The sequence below is a fragment of the Silurus aristotelis genome (genome assembly GCF_946808225.1).
Source record: "Silurus aristotelis genome assembly, chromosome: 18".
In the NCBI taxonomy this organism is placed as follows: Eukaryota; Metazoa; Chordata; class Actinopteri; order Siluriformes; family Siluridae; genus Silurus; species Silurus aristotelis.
In genome coordinates, this window is record NC_139591.1 from 10,534,559 (window position 1) to 10,553,350 (window position 18,792).

At 37.7% G+C, this 18,792-nt stretch overlaps 1 protein-coding gene and 1 long non-coding RNA gene across 2 annotated transcripts in view; one reads left to right on the forward strand and one right to left on the reverse strand.

The window, feature by feature from the left end:
- LOC310741419 overlaps window positions 1-18,792 on the reverse strand; it is a 355,923-nt gene that overhangs the window by 134,555 nt on the left and 202,576 nt on the right. Inside the window, exon 2 of the long non-coding RNA XR_014537934.1 lies at window positions 18,224-18,350. This is a non-coding gene — a long non-coding RNA (uncharacterized lncRNA). The remainder of the gene's footprint in view (window positions 1-18,223; window positions 18,351-18,792) is intronic.
- Window positions 1-18,792, forward strand: part of LOC310741310 (uncharacterized protein) — a 180,113-nt gene that overhangs the window by 115,689 nt on the left and 45,632 nt on the right. The gene's annotated exons all lie outside the window — the stretch shown is intronic.

Below are 18,792 nucleotides of genomic sequence, written 5' to 3' on the forward strand. Positions count from 1 at the left end.
TTTTCTATTGTAAAATAATTTAATATTGGTCCACTTTATTGATTACTTATTTTATTAAATAAACATCTTTATGAAATTACTATGATTAAATGTATTTCCCAATGTTAAAATTAAGCAAATTTATAACTAAATGTTTATTAAGATTGTAAATACATTTTCTCTTTAGATTTTTGTTAGATGTATTAAAAAAACAAAACAAAATGCAAGAGAACTCGAATGCAAAAAAGAAAATACAAGAAAGGAAACAGAAACCTTTATTTCTAAACATACAATGTATGTACAATTATGCCACAGATCATGTCAGAATATTGCTCTTGTGGTTGTTTTTGTCTTAATTTTAATTTTTATTTTTTAAAGCAGTAAAATTCTGCCTTTAAAGACTTGCAGTAACTTTAACTTGAATTGTTACAACGTTCTAAACAAGTGATTACTAAAAGTCTATTGGTTCAGAACATTCACAAAGACACTAAAAGATGTAGAATATGCTCTAAATATTTATAAAAATACATTTCAGAACTATCCTGTGTTTTATCCTGAGAAGCTTAGTATACATTTTTAATGGTTTAAATCCAAAAAGAAAGTGTAAGTCTTAAAATCCTTCCATCATAGAGACTTTTAAAAACTATAAATTTCTATGAAATTTTTACACTGGTTTGGAACATTCAACATTTAAACACAAACAACATAAAAATTGGTGCATTGCAGATTAATTGTGCAATACTACATTATAGTATTTTCCCTGAGTATGTTCAGAAGCACACAATATTCTTATTAAATATAAATTATTTTTATTTGTTTAAAATTCTACTGTCACTCAAAATCATTAACTTGCATTTAATACATGTAATAAATAATAAATTCGCTGAACAAGGCTTTATACACTTATTCTGCAAATGTAAATGCAAAACTGAAAGCATTACATTCCTGCCTTGTGAAAAAAACAGCACAAGCCGCAAACTGCTCATTTAAGAACAAAATCATAATTTCTAAAGTTTTTTCTCACTAAGAAAAGCTTGGAGCATATTCTACATCTTTTGGTGTCTTTGTAAATCGCTGTCTCAGACATGTAAATTCTGGCATTTCTGCATGTTCTGAGACAAGGCTATCCAAGTAGGCACAAATGTATACATTAAAAACAGGTATATTAAATAAATTTTACTCATTATACCACCTGATTAATCAAGATTTTTATGAAAATGTTCTCTCAATTACTGTGTTAATGCGATGACATTCAAAACGCCTAGATTTTCTTGGTCATGCATATTTTTTAAAGACCAACAGACTATTATTTTTTATACTTAGTATTCTTAGTATAGAAAGTATTCTGAGACTTGTTAACAAGCTCAATACAAGAATATGAAGCAACATAAACAGCTTGAGTTATAATCCAATTTTTTAAAGTGAAAAGAGAGATTTGTGTAAAACTTCAACTTTCAAATATTTTTTTTAATTCCCTTCTCTACAGCTTTTACATTTCAATCTCATGTCATAAATGACCATTTTAATTCCCACCAGTTTATAAACAAATGTGGAAGTGTATAAGGAATTAGTCATGGAGGTTTTGATAAATGTCGTGTCATTGAAAATGAAGGACAATAATTATGTAATAATTACATCTGTAAATAGGCCTATTCTGTTTACATAAAAATGCATGAAAACAGTGTAAACTAAATAAATGTGTAATTACTAAACGTAAGTACCCACCAACCTATCCATTCCTATCAACACACACACACAAAAGGACACAATCCTACACATCATTTCCCTTTAACTTGGCACAAAAAAGAGCACAACTTTACCTGGTTCATGTGCTGAGCATTATGTCTATAATGTAGTGGTGGACAAAGTACACAAACCATGTAGTTGAGTTAAAATAGAAATACATTAGTTAAAATATTACTCCATTAAAAGTAAAAGTGCCCCCTTTAAACTTTCACTTAAGTAAAAGTACAAAAGTATTTGCTTTCAAATGTACCTGAGTATCCAAAGTACTATGGTTTACGTATTTTGGCTATAAGGTCCTATTATTATTTTGGTCACAAGTTTCTTTCTTAATCAACTCAGTTTATGTGGAAATAATCTAATGTAACTCTTAGCACACCAAACTTTTAACAGAATTATATTAATTAGTCAAAATCTGATTAACATCTATTAAAATTATCATGAGCCCAAAACCTTCTTTTTAACTACTTTAAAAATAGCATAAATAATGCCACGGGTGTTGTGGCGAGTTACAGTCAGGAGCTTCTTTTATTACTCAACATGTTCTGCTTGTTGTTGAACTAATGCTGAACTGGATGTTGGTGCTAAATAGATACCACCAAGCGGCAATCAAAACAACAGAGCATTGATTGGTGGCTTGTTGCGTGCTTGACCAGTTAAGGAACGACCGATTTGCAAAATGTTTTTGAGTAAAAGATATTTGACTTTAAAATGTAGTGAAGTTAAAGTCTTTCCAAATGGAAATACTTCAGTAAAGTACAGATACTTAAAAAAGCTACTTAAGTGCAGTAATGAATTAACCCAGCCATTAGGGTTGCACAAGCCAGTGCACTCTTAGTGCCGGTTCCAAGCCCGGATAAATGGGAAGGGTTGCATTATAAAGGGCATCCAGCGGAAAACATGTGCCAAATCAAATATGTGGATCACGAATCAGAAATTCATACTGGTCGAGGCCTGGGTTACCAACGACCGCCACAGGTATTGTTAGCCAACAGGGCACTGGTGGAAATTAGGCTACTGTTGGCTGTAGGAGGAGAAAGAGAGGAGGATGGCGTCTACAGAGACAGCGGGAAAAGGAAATGTGTAGGAAAGTGGAGGTTAGGGTTGGTACTTTAAATGTTGGTACTATGACTGGTAAAGGGAGAGAGATAGCTCATATGATGGAGAGCAGAAAGGTAGATATGTTGTGTGTTCAGGAGGCCAAGTGGAAGGGGAGTAAGGCCAGGAACAATGGAGATGGGTTTAAACTGTCCTTTATGGTGTGGGTGGAAAAATAAATGGTGTAGGGGTGTCATCAGTGCCCATGCTCCACAAGTGGGTTGTGAGATGGGGGAGAAGGAAAAATTCTGGAGTGAGTTAGATGAAGTGGTAGAAGGTGTACCTAGGAATGAACGATTGGTGATTGGGGTAGACTTTAATAGCCATGTAGGTGAAGGGAACAGAGGTGATGAGGAGGTGATGAGTAGGTATGGCTTTAAGGAGAGGAATGTGGAAGGGCAGATGGTGGTAGATTTTGCTAAAAGGATGAAAATGGCAGTGGTGAATACGTATTTTAAGAAGAAGGAGGAGCTATGGTTGAGTGTAGGAAGGTGCACACAGGTGGACTATTTTCTATGTAGGAGATGCAACCTGAAGTAGATTGGAGACTGTAAGGTGTTGGCAGGGGACAGTGTAGCCAAGTATAAGATGGTGGAAACTGAAGGAGGAAGACTGTAGTGTAAGATTCATGGAAGAGCTCAGACAGGGGCTCGGTGGTGCTGAAGAGGTGCAGGATGACTGGGCAACTACTGCAGAGTAATAAGGGAGACAGCAAGAAAAGTACTTAGTGTGAAATCTGGAAATAGAAAGGAAGACAAAGTGATGTGGTGGTGGTGGAATAAGGAAGTGCAGGAAAGCATAAGGAGAAAAATGTTGGCAAAACAGATATGGTATCGACAGAGAAATGAGAAAAGTAGGCAGGAGTAATGGAGATGCATCAGCAGGTAAAGAGGGAAAGAAAGAAAAGGCATATGAGGATCTGTATGTGAAGTTGGACACTAAGGAAGGAAAAGGATTTATCCTGATTAGCTAGGCAGAGGGACCGAGCTGGGAAGGATGAGCTGCAAGTTAGAGCAAAAAAGAATGGAGATGGAAATGTGTTTACTAGTGAGGAGAGTGTGTTGAGAAGATTGAGGGAGTACTTTGAGCAGCTGATGAACGAGGAAAATGAGAAAGAGAAAAGGTTGGATGACGTGGATACGGTGAAGCAGGAAGTGGATAGGATTAGTAAGGAGGAAGTGAGAGCAGCGATTAAGAGGATGAAAAGTGGAAAGTCGGTTGGACCAGATGGCATACCGGTTTTTAAATAAATTGTTTAACAAGATTTTGGATGGTGAGAGGATGCCTGAGGAATGGGGAAGGAGTGTGCTGGTACCAATCTTTAAGCATAAGGGAGATGTGCAGACCTGCAGTAACTACAGGGGAATAAAGTTGATCAGTCACACCATAAAGTTATGGGAAAGAGTAGTGGAAGCCAGGCTGACAGAAGAGGTGACCATCTGTGAGCAACAGTATGGTTTCATGCCAAGGAAGAGCACCACAGATGCATTATTTGCTTTGAGAATGTTGATGGAGAAGTATAGAGAAGGTCAGAAGGAGTTGCAATTGTGTTTTTTTGGATTTAGAGAACGCGTACGACAGTGTTAGCAATAACACGTTACTAGTAACATGTTACTGTAACGCAGTTACTTTTGACAGTAACTAATACTGTAACGCATTACTTTTTAAATAAAATAACTCCATTACTGTTACTGTATGGTGCGTTGTCCGTTACTTTTTTAAATGAATTAATTTTGGCTGAAGTGTAGCCTACAGCTTAACCTGTTTACAGCAGCGACGCATTGTAGGATTAGTGGATGCCAACCACTGTAAACACGAAGAAGACGCACCGTGGGCATGTTTCAGTTTATTCAAGTATGTGCGGCAGTAATGGCGAGTCAAGGCAAGAGCAAGACGAGTTTTTCAAAGTGGAAATATGCTCATTATTTCACTTTAGTTGAGCATAAAGACAAAAACATTTTAGTCAAATGTAAGCTGTGTCTTTCTGGTTCGAAGGTCGTATCTACTGCGATAAACAGCAACTCCAATCTGTTCGAAGCATCTCCAGAAACTCCATGCTTTGATGAAGCTAGAAGCTAACCTGGTGTTATGTTGTACATTGTTAACAGTTTTCATACTTAAGCTGTGAAAGGAACATTTTTAAGGGCTTAATACAACAGCTTTTATGATGCAGAAGCCACTTTAGTTTTTGATTCTGAATATATTATTCAGCTTGTTTTGTTATTTATTTCAGAAATCCTTGTGATATATTCAGTTGTGCTGGTCTGACTTAAATAAAATAGTGTTTAAAAATTACTTTGTGTTTAAGTCAGTTTTGTGTTTGTATAGACCATGACGCATAAAAGGGCATTCAAGGGAACATTAAAGAACGTTCTTCAAAAAAGTAACTAAAAAGTTACTTTTAACAGTAACGCATTACTTTTTGGTGTAAGTAATCAACAAAGTAATTGAGCTACTTTTTGAATGAAGTAACTAGCTACTGTAACTAGTTACTATTTCTTAGTAACTAGCACAACACTGGTTATAATACAGTTTGCATAGTGTTTATCAAAAATAAAAAAAAACTCTTCTTTTGGTAACCTGGAATATATGTCTGTGATAAGGATTTCATTTCGCTTTTGATCATCATCACTGCACCCCGCAACATTGTATACCTGCCACAAATGGACATTCGGTGTAACCCAGATGAGGATGGGTTCCCTCTTGAGTCTGGTTCCTCTCAAGGTTTCTTCCTTATGCCATCTCGGGGAGTTTTTCCTTGCCACAGTCGCCAGTCGCCACCGGCTTGCTCATCAGGGACAAACTTACTCATAAAGAACATATTCATTTTTAATCACCGCATTATCTGTGTAAAGCTGCTTTGAGACAATGTTCATTGTTAAAAGCGCTATACAAATAAAAAAATAAAAAAAATAAAAAATAAGCTTGCTGGCTCAGGGAAGAAGGATTGGGAGGCAGAATTCTCCACAACAGATATTATTTGCCCAGTTCACATTGTCTCATTTTACTTTACTGATTCCCTGTGTTTTTTTAAACAATAGAAACTCAGAGCCACAATTACATCAAAGCACCTTGAACGTTTTGTGAAAAAGTTTTCTGTTTACTGCCCATTGTTCTTCTTCTTATTTCAGTTTCTCCCATTAGGGGTCGCCACAGCAGATCATCCGTCTCCATACCCCCCTGTCCTCTACATCTTCCTCTTTCAAACTAACTACCTGCATGTCTTTCCTCACCACATCCATCCAAACCTCCTCTTTTCCTTCTTCCTGGTGGCTTCATCCTCAGCATTCTCCTACCAATATACCCCATGTCCCTCTGCAAAAATCCAAACCATCTCAATCTCACCTCCCTCACCTTATCTTTAAAACGTCCTACATACATTGTCCCTATAATAAACTCATTTCTAATCCTGTCCATTCTCGTCACTCCCAACGAAAACCTAAACATCTTCAGCTCTGCTACCACCAGCTCCATCTCCTCTCTTTTAGTTATTGCCACTTTCTTTAAACCATACAACATAGCAGGTCTCACCCACAGTCTTATAAACTTACCCTTTCACTCTTGCAGATGCCCTCCTATCACAAATCACTCCAGCCACTCTTCTCCTGCACTCTTTTCTTCACTTTTTAACACACTCTGCGTTACTTTGCACTGTTGATCCCAGGTACCTGAACTCCTCCACCTTCTCCACCTCTTCTCCTGCAACCACACCACTCCACTGCCCTCCCTCTCATTCACAGACATGTACTCTGTGTTACTCCTACTGACTTTCATTCTCCTTCTTTCCAGCGCATACCTCCAGCTCTTCTCAACCTGCTCCCTTCTCTAACCACAAATCACAATATCATCCGCAAACATCTTAGTCCACGGAAACTCCTGTCTGACCTCGTCCGTCAATCTGTCATCACTGCAAACAGGAAAGGGCTCAGAGCTGATTCTTGATGCAGTCAAACCTCCACCTTGAACCAGTCTGTCGCTCCTACTGCACACTTCACTGCTGTCACACTGTCCTCATTCATGTTTTGCACCAAATTACATACTTCTCTGACACACCTGACTTCCTCATACAATACCACAACTCCTCTCTTGGCACCCTGTCCAATGCTTTCTCTAAATCCACAAACACACAATGCAACTCCTTCTGACCTTCCCTATACTTCTCCATCAACATTCTCAAAACAAATATTGCATCTTTAGTGCTCTTTCTCTATGAAACCATACTGTTGCTCACAGATGGTCACCTCTTCCTCAGCCTGGCTTCCACTACTCTTTCCCACAACTTTATGGTGTGACTGATCAGCTTAATTCCCCTGTAGTTACTGCAGGTTTGCACATCTTCCTTATTCTTAAAGATCGTTACTAGCACACTCCTTCTCCAATCCCGAGGCATCCGCTCACCTTCCAAAATCTTGTTGAACAACCTGGTTAAAAACTCCACTGCAATCTCTCCTAAACATCTCCTTGCTTCTTCCTGTATGTCATCTGGTCCAACCGACTTTTTACTCTTAATTGCTGCTCTAACCTCCTCCTTACTAATCCTTCTACTAATCTTTCTGCTTCACAATCTCCACACCATCCAACCTTCTCTTTCGCTCTCATTTTCCTTGTTCATTGGCTGCTCGAAAATAGTCCATCCATCTCTGTAACATACTCTCCTCACTAGTCAACATATTTCCATCTCCATACTTTATTATTGTACTGCTTTGTACAAGTACAAGTACTTATTGTACTTGTAATCCTTGTACTCCTGTCTACTTTTCTCATCTCTGTGTCAATCCCAATTCTGTTTTGCAAACCTCTTTCTTTTTAAGCACTTTCTCATTCCACCACCACCACCTCTCTTTGTTTTTCTTTCTATTTCCAGATGTCACACAAAGTATCTTTCTAGCTGTATCCCTTATCACTTCTGCAGTAGTTGACCAATCATCCAGCACCTCTTTACCACCACTGAGCCTTCTTCTTCACCTCCAAAACCATCCTACAGACCACCATCTGATGCTCTCTAGCTACACAGTCCCCTGCCAACACCTTACATTCTCCAACCCATCACCTCCTCATCACCTCTGTTCCCTTCACCTACATGCATTTAATTCTGCCCCAATCACCAATCTTTCATTCCTAACTCACTCCTTCACCTCCATCTCACAACCCACTTGTGGAGCATAGGCACTGATAACATTTATCATCACCCCTTCAACTTCCAGCTTCAGAAACTTCCTTTACCTCCACTACACTTTTACTGTACTCTTCCTTCAGGATCATCATATCTACCTTTCTCCTCTCCATCATATCAGCTACCTCTCTCCCTTAACCAGTCATAGTACCAACATTTAAAGTGCCCACCCTGACTTCCACTCTCCTACACTTCTCCTTTTCCTGCTGTCTCTGTAGACATCTTCCTCCTCTCCTTCTCCTCCTCCGGCCAACAGTAGCCCAATTTCCACCCTGTTACCCTGTTGGCTAACAATACCTGTGGCGATCGTTGGTAACCCAGGCCTCGACCGATCCGGTATGAATTTCTGATTTGTGATCCACATATTTGATTTGGGACAAGTTTTACACTGGATCCCCTTCCTTAAGCAACCCTCCCCAATTATCCGGGCTTGGGACTTGCACAAAGAGTGCACTGGCTTGTGCAACCCTAATGGCTGTGCTTTATGAGTCACCAACATTAATTTCAATTTAATTCTTTTTTATTTGTATACTGCTTTTAACAATGAACATTGTTTCAAAGCAGCTTAACACAGATAATGTGGTGATAAAAATTAATAAGATTGTTCTTTGTAAGCGTAAGTTTGTCCCTAATGAGCAAGCTGGTGGCGACCGTGGCAAGGAAAAACTCCCCGAGATGGCATAAGAAAGAAACCTTGAGAGGAACCAGACTCAAGAGGGAACCAATCCTCATCTGGGTTGCACCGAATGTTCATTTATTGCAGATATATGATGTTTTGGGGTACAGTGAAGGTAATCGTAAGCAAACTGTAGTCCTGAGTCAGTGTAGGAGACTGCTTACTTTAACTACAGTCCAAATCTATCCTCAAAGCTCCCGTTCTTATCCCGAAATTTCATGGAACCACCCAAGGCGTTGATGAGAAACTGTCCTCAGCTGCAGAGTGGCCTCCAATCGAAGAGGACACTATCCAGAGGCAGGCCTGGAGAAAGTGGGAAGATCCGTGGAGGGAAAAGGGGCAGGAACAGTGGTCACTGGAACTAAGGACACTGTGTAGTTGGGGACTCTGGCAAGACTCGCTATGGCAGCATAAATAAAAGGGAGAACCAGAAGGTAACACAGACATGAGGGATCTCTGGGATAAGAGACGATCCACCACACCACCGTCAACAAACCTGAGTAAACGTGTGAGAGTGAGGGGACGACAGCATACAAATATCCCAGTTCACCAAACATTCTATATCCATGATCTCTCTAGATCTGCTCCTTTACCTAAGAAAAATATACTGATAAAAGACTTGACTAAATATATATGTTTCCAGCCTCGACTTGAACACTGAAACTGTGTCTGAGTCCCGAACACTAATTGGAAGGCCGTTCAATAACTGTGGATCTTTATAAGAGAAAGATCTGCCCCCTGCTGTAGTCTTCATTATTTGAGGTATCAACAAATAGCACCTTTTAAACTCAGTAGGAGATCATAATGGTACAGAAGTTCATACTGTAATATTATTCACGTGAGCCTCAAAGAAAAGACAAGGGTCAATAATCACACTGTCTAATGTCCTTTACACAGTCCTAAAGTTCTTATACCCCCTAATCAGCCACCAGCAAAAACGGTTTGTTAAATTACACTTCGCATCTAGTCATGAATGAAAGGTAAGAAGAGATTGACTCAAACACATTGTAAATCTGCCCCTTTTGACTTTGACTCTTTTTTTCCTCCCACAAGTAGCACAGGCCTTTGTTTAGCCATGCAGCAAACATTTTAAAATATCTTGCAAAAATACTTTAATTTTTTAATCCAATTTCTATTTTCCTTTTGTTTAATAGGGCCAACATTTAGACAAAGTCATATAATAAAATATGATTGTATGATTGGCTGTGACTTGATGGCAAGTACAAGACTCTGTTCAAACATTTTAAAATGTTAATAATACAGAGGGAAATTTAAAATACAGATTCTGCTTGGAGTGAACCGATTGAATATTTTTTTCTGTTTTTAATCCCTTTATTACGGTGGCCGAGAAGTGCAAAACACATTAACAAATCCGAAAACAAATTAACAAATCCAAAAACAGATTACCAAATCCAAAAACAAATTAACAAATCCAAAAACAAATTAACAAATCCAAAAACAAATCAACAAATCCGAAAACAAATTAACAAATTCAAAAACAAAAACAAAACAACAAATCCAAAAACACTAACAAATCCGAAAACAAATTAACAAATTAGAAAACACTAACAAATCCAAAAACAATATAACAAATCCGAAAACAGATTACCAAATCCAAAAACAAATTAACAAATCCAAAAACAAATCAACAAATCCGAAAACAAATTAACAAATTCAAAAACAAAACAACAAATCCAAAAACACTAACAAATCCGAAAACAAATTAACAAATTAGAAAACACTAACAAATCCAAAAACAATATAACAAATCCGAAAACAGATTACCAAATCCAAAAACAAATGAACAAATCCAAAAACAAATGAACAAATCCGAAAACAAATGAACAATTCAAAAACACATTAACAAATAAAAAAAAAAACACAACGACAAGCCAGACAAACCGGAAAAAGTAGGTATAGTTTGCGAATGGAAACTTACACATCATTGGAGAAGACACCTGTCAGTCAAGATATACAGGTGAGTGACAGGTGTCTCGTCCAATGATCTGTAACTTTTTATTCGCAAACTATACCTACCTTTTCCGGTTTGCCTGGCTTGTCGTTGGGTTTTTTTGGATTTGTTACAGTTTTTACCAATTGCTTACACACGTTTCCAAAACCAAATCTCCTTTTTTCAAAACTCTACACACAATTCTCAAAACTGCACACACAAAATGCAAAATAGCTCACATCTCCTTCAAAATGCAACACTGCATTCAAAATGCCATAAACACAAGTCAAAATGAAGCATTTGCATCAAATGGAAAACACTTCTTTCATAATAATTAATTTCTGGATATACCATGTAAACATTGCTGTTCTAAATCTAAAGCTCTTTGGTCTTTTATAGGCCATACAATTTCATACAATTTCATACAATGTTCTACAGTGAAAGTAATGCAATGTAGAAACAGAAAATATGTATTAGGCCAAAAATTACTGTTGTATACATTAGCATACAACAAAACAATAAAAATGCAAACCAAAAGTATATTCTTTACAGTAGAATACAGTAAATTGTGTGTGGGCTCCCGGTCCAGGAATTGGCAGGGGGGAGGGGGGGTGCAGTCCCCAGTGCTAAGCTTCATCTCTTCTCCGAGCTGGGTCTGGCCACAATTCTTCGTCCACATCACAAGCTACGTTTTCTCTTGCCAAACATCAAGGGAAGTATCTCCTAGCATGGTGTATCCAACTTTGAACAGAGGCAACTAACATTGTCCCCACATGCGTCCTCCATTGCCTGGAGAAGTGGCATGCGGGCCGAAGGTTGGTGATCATACACTTTCCAGTGCCAGGCTGAGAAGAATTCCTCTATGGGATTTAGAAAAGGTGAATATAGGGGTAGGTACAAAACTACAAATTGTGGATGGGTGGCAAACCAGTTTTGGACCAGAACAGCCCAGTGAAAACTAACATTGTCCCATATAACCACAAACCTAGCAGGCGCCTGATCTGGATCAGGGACAAGCATTGTGTGAATTGCATCCAGAAAAGTGAGTATTTGGCCGGTGTTGAATGGACCTAGTGTGGCATTGTGATGGAGGACCCCGTTTTGAGTGATGGCAGCACACATGGTTATATTACCCTCACGCTGTCCAGGGACATTGGTAATTGCCCTCTGTCCTATTACATTTCGTCCACGGCGCCTGGTTTTGGTGAGGTTGAAGCCAACCTGATCCACTTAAATAAATTAATGACGTATTACATGGGCATCCATCTCCAATACTCTCTGTAACAGACAAAATGATATACAGATGAGTAAATATGGTGTGTCTAAAGTACTGGAAGTAGTGTTGCATACATACCTCTACAAAGTCATGTTGCAGATTCTTGACTCTGTCAGAGTTTCTCTCAAATGGCACCTTGTAAAGTTGTTTCATCATCACTTGTTGCCGTTGGAGGATGCGTTGTATGGTCGACAGGCTTACAGCATTGATGTTGTTAAATATGCTGTCAATACTCAAGATATGCTCTCTTAGCTCTCGAATCCTAATTGCATTGTTGGCCAAAACTATATTTATAATTGCAGTCTCTTGTACATCTGTAAACAAGCGTCCTCGTCCTCGATGATGTCTTAGCCTTTCCACTCTGTACAGAATTCAAACACAGTATGTGTCCAGCATTGGATCTGTAAGCCATTTACAAAAAAATGTAGTACAGCATGATAACCAACCTCATTCATTCAATGCAGTGTAGTAAATGGATGGCTTGGAGTTACAAATGTTTAATACATTGCAATACTATGCAGTCATACGTATTTTAAAGTACATTACTATAATGCTAAAATAGTCATTACATAGTTGCATACTTGTTCTGATTTCTGTAGGTTATGGACGCCACTGTAAATCGACTCAAGTTGGGCTGGACATGATCAACAAGGGTTGCCCTAATCTCATAAGAGATGGCTCTCCTTTCTTCTCTTATTTGCCCTCGTCCTATTCTTCCTCTTCCTCTTTCTCTTCCCTGTCCCCTTCCCCTTCGATCAATTAAGCAATTAGTGTTTGCAGATGTGTCTGTGTGACCTGGTGACTAAGTGTAGCATTTTGATTGGTTGTGTTTGGAAAAGGAAAGCAAGTCACTTCCTGATAGATCTTTGTGTTTTTGGTAGAGAATTGTGTGTAGTGTTTTGAAAAAAGTGTTTTATGCATTTGAAGACTGAGTCAAAGGCTCAGAAATAGCTTGTGGTTTTTAAGATTTGGCATGTAGTTTTGCACTTTGAGTGAGAGGTTTCAAAAATTGTGTGACATGAAAAGATTTTGTGTGTAAGCAATGGTAAAAATGTTTCGTGCAATGATTCAGACAAACCGGAAAAGGTAGGTAGTTTGTGAATGGAAACTTACAGATGATTGAACAAGACACCTGTCATTCAAAATATACAGGAAGTATGAAATCTTATACCTTTGTTTCTTGTACCTCTGTAAAATTGTCCGTTTACTTTAAACTTATTTATATTATTTGGATTAGTGCATAGTATAAATATAAAAAATAACAGAAATAAACATTGGCAAGCAAGGAGAAACTGGTATTAATTCAAAGATACTTTGAGGAAGGAAATTCATATGCAGTGATGTTGGAGATGCTGCAGTATATCATGACATAAAGATCTAAGAAATTGTACGATTTGGCACATGTTTTATGCTGGATGACCTTCCTAACGCAACCCTACCCATTTATCCGGGCTTGGGACCGGCACTGTTTGTTCAACTCTAATGGCTGGGTTCGGTTCCCTGACCGAGAATCGAACCCGGGCCGCGCCAGGAGCACCAAATTCTAACCACTAGACCACCAAGGAACCCAAACGGTGATAAACAATAACAGAGACGACTTTCTTTTTAATAATATACTTCTGATGGGAAAATTTAATATATAAAATCGAAATACTTGAAACCAACGTTTTTTTTTTTTTGCATTTTAGAATGAGTTTATTTCGTTCACAACAGCCCTAAAAGTGATTAGAAAGAAATCAAATCAAATCAAATTTTATTTGTCACATACACATACATACAGGGTACGACATGCAGTGAAATGCTTATGGCAGTGTGCAGTTAAACAGTAAACAAGAAAAATGCAATGAATCTTTTGTCCTTTATAGAAAAATATGATTTACAGAATAAACCATAGCCCTGTTTATTTTTATCCTTTTTTTACTTTAATTTTATTATTATTATTATTATAAATTGTATTTATGTATGTGTATATATTTGTATTTTCATGCATCTGTTCTGTGTATTGTAATGTAAATTGTACATGTTATTGCCATGTTGTTTGTATATGGTTAATTGCTTAATAAAAACATAAATAAATAAATAAATAAATAAATAAATAAATAAATAAATAAATAAAGGTGGAAAAAATGTTGTACTTCCTGTATATTTTGGATGACAGGTGTCTCGTCCAATCATCGGTAAGTTTCCATTCACAAACTATACCTACCTTTTCCAATTTGTTTTCGGATTTGTTAATTTGTTTTCGGATTTGTTAATTTGTTTTTGGATTTGTTAATTTGTTTTCGGATTTGTTATTTTGTTTTTGGATTTGTTAGTGTTTTCTGATTTGTTAATTTGTTTTCGGATTTGTTAATGTGTTTTTGGATTTGTTGTTTTGTTTTTGAATTTGTTAATTTGTTTTTGGATTTGTTGATTTGTTTTTGGATTTGTTAATTTGTTTTTGGATTTGTTAATCTGTTTTTGGATTTGTTAATTTGTTTTTGGATTTGTTAATCTGTTTTTGGATTTGTTAATTTGTTTTTGGATTTGTTAATTTGTTTTCGGATTTGTTAATGTGTTTTGCACTTCTCGGCCACCGTAGTTTATTCTCTTTATTTCGTAGCATTTCTCTTGGCTGCACTGCTTCCAGTACGTGTATGTGGATGTTGGATTTTTTGTACAATCAGAATTCAGCCTCTATGTGCTGTCTTGTCAATCTAATCTGCCCAGGGCCTGCAAAGTCTATACTGCTGTACCTTTTACCATAGAGAATATTATGAATGGGTCTGTTTCTTTAACCAGAACCATTTTACTTGGCCCAGAATAGCATCAGCAAAACACGTGCTGCACACATTAATACATCACAAATTCGAAATACTTGAAAGTAAAACCAAAGTTTTTTGGCATTTTATAATGAGTTTATTTCTTTTACAAAAGCCCTTAAAGTGATTAAAAAGAAAAATGCAATGAATCTTTTGTCCTTTATAGAAAAATATAATTTACAAAATAAACCATAGCCCTGTTTATTTTTATCCTTTTTTAATTTAATTTTATTATTATAAAAAAAAATTATTCATCTATTTTTTCCCCTCTTTAACCTAAATATGTGTATTTTCATGCACCTGTTCTGTGTATTGTAATGTAAATTGTTCTGTTATTGCCAGCTTGTTTGTACATGGCTAATTGCTTAATAAAAAAAATAATAAATACAAAAAAAAAGTCTGTTGTACTTCCTGTATATCTTGAATGACAGGTGTCTCATCCAATGATCGGTAAGTGTTCCATTCACAAACTATACCTACCTTCTCCGGTTTGTCCAAATTGTCGTTGTGTTTACAGATTTGTTTTTTGTTTTTTTTTCGCATTTGTTATTTTGTTCCGCATTTGTTATTTTGTTTTCGCGTTTTTTATTTTGTTTTCGCGTTTGGTATTTTGTTTTCTGATTTGTGTTTGCACTTTTCGGCCACCGAAATAAACTGTTGGGAATAAATTAATACAATTTCATGAAAAAAATATTAGAATTCAAGTTGTAAATGTAGGTCAGTGCTTCTGATAGTGTTTAGGCCAGCAGAGAAGGCTTTGCTGGCCCTAACCACCCACCACTGTGTTTACCTGTATTTCTTCGGATATAGGCTGCCCTGTATACAGTGGTAGCAATTACTACCTCCAGGAGAGCCGAGTCCAGAATGTCCTGCCTGCCCACCCAATACCACTCCTCTGGACCATAACCCTTCAAGTCCACCAGGCAGGGGCGTAGCCATCATTTCAAAAGTGGGGGGGACGAAATGTCTAGTGTTACCTGTTTTTTTTTTTTTTTTTTTTAGTTAACCCTTACACAATTGACAGGTTTTATTTTTAATCATATTTTTTTTGCTTTATAATTTAGAGGATTATAAAACAGAAATAAAGAAATACAACAGCTTGCCACTGGGACAGTACCCATCTTTGTACCTCATTTACCCCAAAAATGTATAGTTGTACATTAAGGTACACATTGGTTCTCTAAGGTAGTAATGTGTACCTTTTTGAGTATAAAGTACGAGAATGTCCTTATAATGGTACTAAGAGTATATTGTTTACATATTTCAAATTGTATTTTGTGTATGCACAGTACATGGCACACAGTAATGGATACTTGCACATTCAAATAATACTTCATTTTGTTCTATTCTACAGTCCATGTTTCAGGAATAAAACAAGTAATTCAAAACAAACTTTTGAAACAAAATATGTATTTAACTCAACATGTCAAGACCCGATATCAATTATACAATGAGATGAAATACACATTTAGTGTCACTTATTTTAAGCTTCCTGGCTGGTTTGTTTAAAAGTAGTAGCTTTTTACACAGTGTTAAAGCGAACATATATCTCAATATATAAAGCTACTTAAAACTGCCAAAACGTAAAATTAGTGCAATAATGAAAGAGCACGCCATAAAATAAAGATCGTTCCTATCAGCATACTGTAACGTTTTCCCTGTCATCTACCCTCATTTTCCGGACTACATTATCCATCATCCTTTGCACCCCGTCATCCACCTGTCTGTTCACCTGGACTCTATTTATACTCATCACCACTGTCTTCACTGATTGTCGGTTATCGTCTTTACTACGTTGTATGTATGTGTGATTTACCTGCTTCTTATTATTAAAATCACATCTTTAATGTTACTATTCGTGTCCTCGTCTCTCCGTGTACATACCGTGACACACAGAGTTAAACATGCTGTAAAATCTCAGTTCAACATTATCTTTATTCTTATTTGAAGGGTTTTGATATCACACTTGTTAAAACAAAAGACGTTATAAAAGATTTTAAGGAAAATACACAGAAAAAAGTGAACGTTTGTCCAAGCAGCTATTTTTCCTTATAATCCTTTAAAACTTGCTAATTATTCAACAAGAGCAACACAATTCGGATACCATATGCAACTTACACTACTTGACTTTTTTGTAAAAAAAAAAAAAAAGGAGTGAAGCGTTTTTTGCCGCTTTGAGCTCATCGGAACCGAATGTTGGACCGCGGCTGCGACTCGAGCTACAGTACTAGGGCGCGTGATGATGACGTGACAAGTGAGTGACTGATTGCCATGAATACGTAAACGTCATGTATAGACTATCTTGACTCTTTGAATTTTAAATCACTCTGCATTTATACACATTGCTCCATTAAAATCTCAACATGTCGCGAACACACACTCTCCACTAAAAAAAAAAAAGTGAGGGGGACGAATTTACTTTTTATAAAAACTGCGGGGGGCATGTCCCTTCTCTTATGAGCACTTCTGCAAAAATGAGCTTATCAAAGAAAAGAAAAGTGGATAGTGAGCGCCGAGTGTTTAATACGGAGTGGGCAACACAGATCCAGGTTAACTGACCAACACCTCGGATCTAACCTGAGAATTGCCACAACAAAACTTACTCCAGACTTTGATGAACTGGCAAAATAAGGAGTTTAACAACACTGTCCCTACTGAAACTGCTGTGTTTATTGATGCACTGGCAAAAAAAATAAAAGATCAACAAGTTGTCACTTCACGAAAATGAATTTGTGTTTTTCTGCTGAACTGAACCTGCTCAACTGAAATTTAATAAATTAATTATTAATTTAATTAATGCATTTGGAATACGATTTGTAAAATGAGCTATGAATATTCCTGCTTTACTACATGTTACAGGCCAAATCTCTAATGTCTTCCTCTTCTTCTTCTTTCGGCTGCTCCCATTAGGGGTCGCCACAGCGGATCATCTGTCTCCATACCACCCTGTCCTCTACATCTTCCCTCACCACATCCATGAACCTCCTCCTCGGTCTTCCTCTTTTCCTCCTTCCTGGTGGCTCCATCCTCAGCATTTTCCTACCAATATAACTCATGTCCCTCCTCTGCACATGTCCAAACCATCTCAATCTTGACTCCCTCACCTTGTCACCAAAACGTCCAACATGGGCTGTCCCTCTGATAAACTCATTTCTAATCCTGTCTTTCCTCGTCACTCCCAACGAAAACCTTAACATCTTCAGCTCTGCTACCTCCAGCTCCGCCCTCTGCCTTCTACTCAATGTCACTGTCTCTAATCCATACAACATCGCAGGTCTCACCACAGACCTCGAAACTTTCCCTTTCATTCTTGCAGATACCCTACTATCACAAATCACTCCTGTCACTCTTCTCCACCCACACCACCCTGCCTGCACGATTTTCTTCACTTCTCTATCACACTCTCCATTACTTTGCACTGTTGACTCCAGGTACCTAAACTCCTCCACCTTCTCCACCTCTTCTCCCTGCAACCGCACCACTCCACTGCCCTCCCTCTCATTTACACACATGTACTCTGTCTTACTCCTACTGACTTTCATTCCTCTTCTCTCCAGCGCATACCTCCACCTCTCCAGGCTCTTCTCAACCTGCTCACTACTCTCACCACAAATCACAATATCATCCGCAAACATCATAGTCCAGGGAGACTCCTGTCTGACCTCGTCCGTCAACCTGTCCATTACCACTGCAAACAGGAAAGGGCTCAGGGCCAATCCTTTATGCAGTCCAACCTTCACCTTTAACCAGTCTGTCGTTCCTACTGCACACTTCACTGCTGTCACACTGTCCTCATACATGTCCTGCACCACCCTCACATACTTCTCTGACACACCTGACTTCCTCATACAATACCACAACTCCTCTCTTGGCACTCTGTCGTACGCTTTCTCTAAATCCACAAATAGACAATGCAATTCCTTCTGTCCTTCTCTATACTTCTCCATCAACATTCTCCAAGCAAATAAGGCATCTGTGGTGCTCTTCCTCGGCATGAAACCATACTGTTGCTCACAGATGGTCACCTCTTCTCTCAGCCGAGCTTCCACTACTCTTTCCCATAACTTCATGGTGTGACTGATCAACTTAATTCCC